Source organism: Brassica oleracea, chromosome C3 (assembly GCF_000695525.1).
Source record: "Brassica oleracea var. oleracea cultivar TO1000 chromosome C3, BOL, whole genome shotgun sequence".
NCBI lineage: Eukaryota > Viridiplantae > Streptophyta > Magnoliopsida > Brassicales > Brassicaceae > Brassica > Brassica oleracea.
In genome coordinates this window covers 56597260-56601148 of record NC_027750.1, presented here as the reverse complement: position 1 = coordinate 56601148, position 3889 = coordinate 56597260, and positions in this window count along the sequence as shown.

Here is a 3889-nt window from a genome sequence, read left to right as displayed (position 1 = left end):
CCAAAAGAAAACAAGTCCGTGGCTGCCCGCATGACACCAACGGCGGGGATTGGCTTTGCGCAGGTGGTGTGCATTTTATTATTGGTGTACACATGTACATTTTATTTTTGGTGTACACCTGTTGACATAGGTTACTGACTCCATCTAGAAAACGGGTGGCGACAACGGTGGTGAGTTCGTTGAGGAGGATCCTGACGGTGGTGAAGAAGCGAGGACGGCAGACAAACAGCCCCAATCTGTTGACTCCGTTGAAACATCTAATATGGAGTTTCCAAAGCCTGTGGAGGCGGTTGGAAAAGTTGCTCCTCCCAAGGCGGGTGGTGAGGCAAGTGTTAAGGAGATCAACGCTGAATTACAGGGGACGGAGGACGAAGAGAAATATTACAATTGTAAAGACGACATGTCCATTGATAGCCAGATACAAGAGAACCCACGTGATCTGTGTGGTGAAACGGATGCGGACTCTGAAGATGTGGGCAGTGGTGGTAAACGGCATCGCATGAGATCCAGCAAGATTTCTGGAGTGTACACGCCTGATCCAAGGGTGAAAAAGTTGTTTAAGAGCGAGGAGAAGATTGAGTATAAGCCCATTGCCAAAACGAATCAAACACAGTGTAAGAAGTTTGCCGAAATTTTGAGGGAAAACCCCGAGCAGTAAGTTTCTAACTCTTTTTAAGGTTATATACATACACTCGTGCATAAGTTCCTGATTGTTGGTTAAATTTACAGGATGTGGGATATCGCTACCGGTCACTCTGTGTGTAATCACTTCTTCCTTGAAATTGCTGAACCGGGGAAATGGATGTCTGACGAGGTACTATTAAGCTCTGCATCGTCGTCACATTATACCTGTGACAGTCACCTTATGTAACTAATATTTGTTACATATTTGTTTGGGACAGCACATGCATGTGATTAAGAACATGTTGTGGAGGCGTCGCGGGATTTATCTACAGAAGGAGAGGATATATTATATAAAGTCACATCATTGAACAAAATGAACGACATGTATTGTCGGTGGTAGACCTTGTAACGTTTGGTGTACAATATAAAGTGAAACGTTTTGTTTGGTCTTTAAAAATCGTACAGTATTGGCGTAATGATGCACACCAAGTCTGACATCTCACATCAACCATATGTATTGACTTTCTTAGACCTTGTAACAGTTGTTGTATTATATTATGTAAAACGCATTGTTTGGTTTATAAATCGTCTTATCTTTTCATGATAACTGTATGAGTAAAGAAATGATAAACCGATGTTGGAGTTTGTCTCCTAGCTTTGATGGTATACTTCACTTTCCAAAATAACAGCTAATGTTATACTCGACAACGGAATTAGAACAATGCTTAATGTGGTAAATGCATTAATTACTGCCAACTGTCGAAGGGCGGAAAACTCGTGGCGCAACAAAAATCCCGGAGGAAAAGACCAACCTCTTTTATCCAGAAGCATCGGTTACACATGTCTTCAGTCTTGCTTAACTCCATCTGCCACAGATCCCAATCGAAATCCAACGTAGGTGCACAGGGGCAATTATAAAACAAAGGTCGATCTGTTGACATGAACATGAACTTCTTTGTTAAGAACCCCTCGTTAACGACCGGCACCCACGGGGCATCATCCATTCTAACAAGCCATCCAATTGTACCAACTGCTTCTCTAGTAAAACTAGCGAAGTATTCCTCATCATCCCAGTAGAGTTTGCGAGTCATTGCATAGGTATACAACGCTCGTTCGTATCCCGCATCCGCTGCTCTCTTCATCAAAGCAAGAACTTCTTCGTGGCGTTGTAGGGCGTAGAAATACTCAACACCCTTGATGTAAAGAGTACTTGGGTTTCCGACATCGTAGCACCTTCTCAAAAACGTATCACGCAAGCCTGTCCACCAAGGGTATTTATACAGATCAAACGAGGAATAGACGTCAGGCGTGTCTGCCAGCGCACGCATTGACTTACAAGTAGATCTGAGTCTATACAGAGCTTGAAAGGAATTTTTTGCGACGCAGGAGACAATCAATTGTTGGATTTCTGAAGGGAGATCTAGAAAAGTCATCTCTGCCATTATAGCCAGATTGTGTTTTCAGCGTTGTGCAAATGATGTCCAAAATTCAGTAATTATAGTGAGCGGACGGCGGCAAGCGAAGGGTTGGCGAAGGGTTGTCTATTTACGATGGTCACGCCCGTATAAGTCATTATATCGAGGAGACGCATTAAACCTATACCGAGATAAACGAAATAATGGATTTTTTACTGACCCTTTAAAAATGATTTGACAGTGTTAGGTTTCAAATGTAGGTGGGACAATAAATTTTCGTATTAACCTCACACGTTTTCTCTACAAACCTGTCTATTAAATTACTATAATCCCTCTCATACCAACCATAAAACAGACCACAAAAAAACTCCAACAAGTGACCCCAATAGTATGGAAGCTCACGTACTCCCAAATTTTCACCAGGAAATTGTGTGCAAAATCATTGACCTTGTCGGAGAGGAATCATTTTACAATCTTGGCCCTTTTCCACCCATCGCAGCCGTCGTGAATACAACACCACAAGTTCAGATTACCGCTCAAGTTCCTCACCTGAGCCGACCGAGGAAGAACCTCGTTTCATGACATTTGAAGCGCGGCTACAAGCCAGTCGGGTGTTCTTTATCGCCGGTCCACCCGTGCCAAACCCATGGTCTAATCGTCATTTAACTGAAGTAAGCTTCCGTAAGTATCAACAACTTTGCTTACGAGGGTTTTTAGTCCAGGGGATGTTAGTGTTAGATGATCTGGGATTTGCTGAGGCTCGCTCAATAGTAGAAAATATTGGGTGGATGTACATTGTTTTGCATGTGCGGCCTTTCTGTCCAAGGGTGGTTAGAGAATGCATCTCTAACCTATACGGTTCGGACGCGGGCGTTTATATCAGGGGATGCCGTTTCGATTTCGACCCCGTTGTGATTAATCAACTATTTATGACTCCAATTGTGGAACAACCTCACACATGGGAGGATGGTGATCTGTCGCAGGCAATTGCGTTCCTAACCGGTGGTCGCTGTACTCACTGGGAGCCTTTCTCCCTAACACAGCTCCTCCCACAGTATCTTTGCCTCTACAAACTGTGTGAGTTAAACTGGCTACCTGGATTCCATGTAGATGCAATGCTAAAAAAGCGTCTTCGTTTTCTCTTCGCATTTGTAAGAGAAAAGTCGATACACTTTGGTCGATTGGCTTATGACCAGATCATCGAAATGTCTCGTCAGTCTGATGCGGACAAGAAAATTGTTCTCCCCAACTTGATCTATCAGACTCTCAATCTTCAAAGGGACATTTTGGCTCTTCCAGGTGATGAACCCCTAATTGGTCAGCTGCAAAATGTTAGCGGACTCGAGGCGAATCTTTCACTACATAGGGGGAGAAGAGGTCGTATCCATTCCGATGATTGATAACTATAATTACATGTAATATGGTTTCTGTCTGCAAATTTTTTGACAAACTCTATGCTACTCCAAGTTCTGTTTTCAGCTAGTACACTAAGTACTTCTTTTCCCTCTGTGTTGTTACTTTATTCGGATATAATATCTACTTTTGTTATTAATCTTATGCATCTATTGATCAACTATAGGTGTACAACAAATATGTGCTACAATCATAATATATTTAGTACGAAAAGCCCGTACACCTCAACACTAGTTCCGTACACCGTATCCAAACAAACACAGGTTCATCGGTGATCTACAATAAAATAACATTCCAAAATGAGGTTGGTTGTTTTTATCAAAATACAGACGTTCTACATCCTCTATTCAGGGCTTAACTTCCTTGCAAGTGGTCTTCTTGTGACCTTCCTTAAAACAGTTTGAGCACTTGTTCGGCTTATGTTTTTTGCTCCCCCC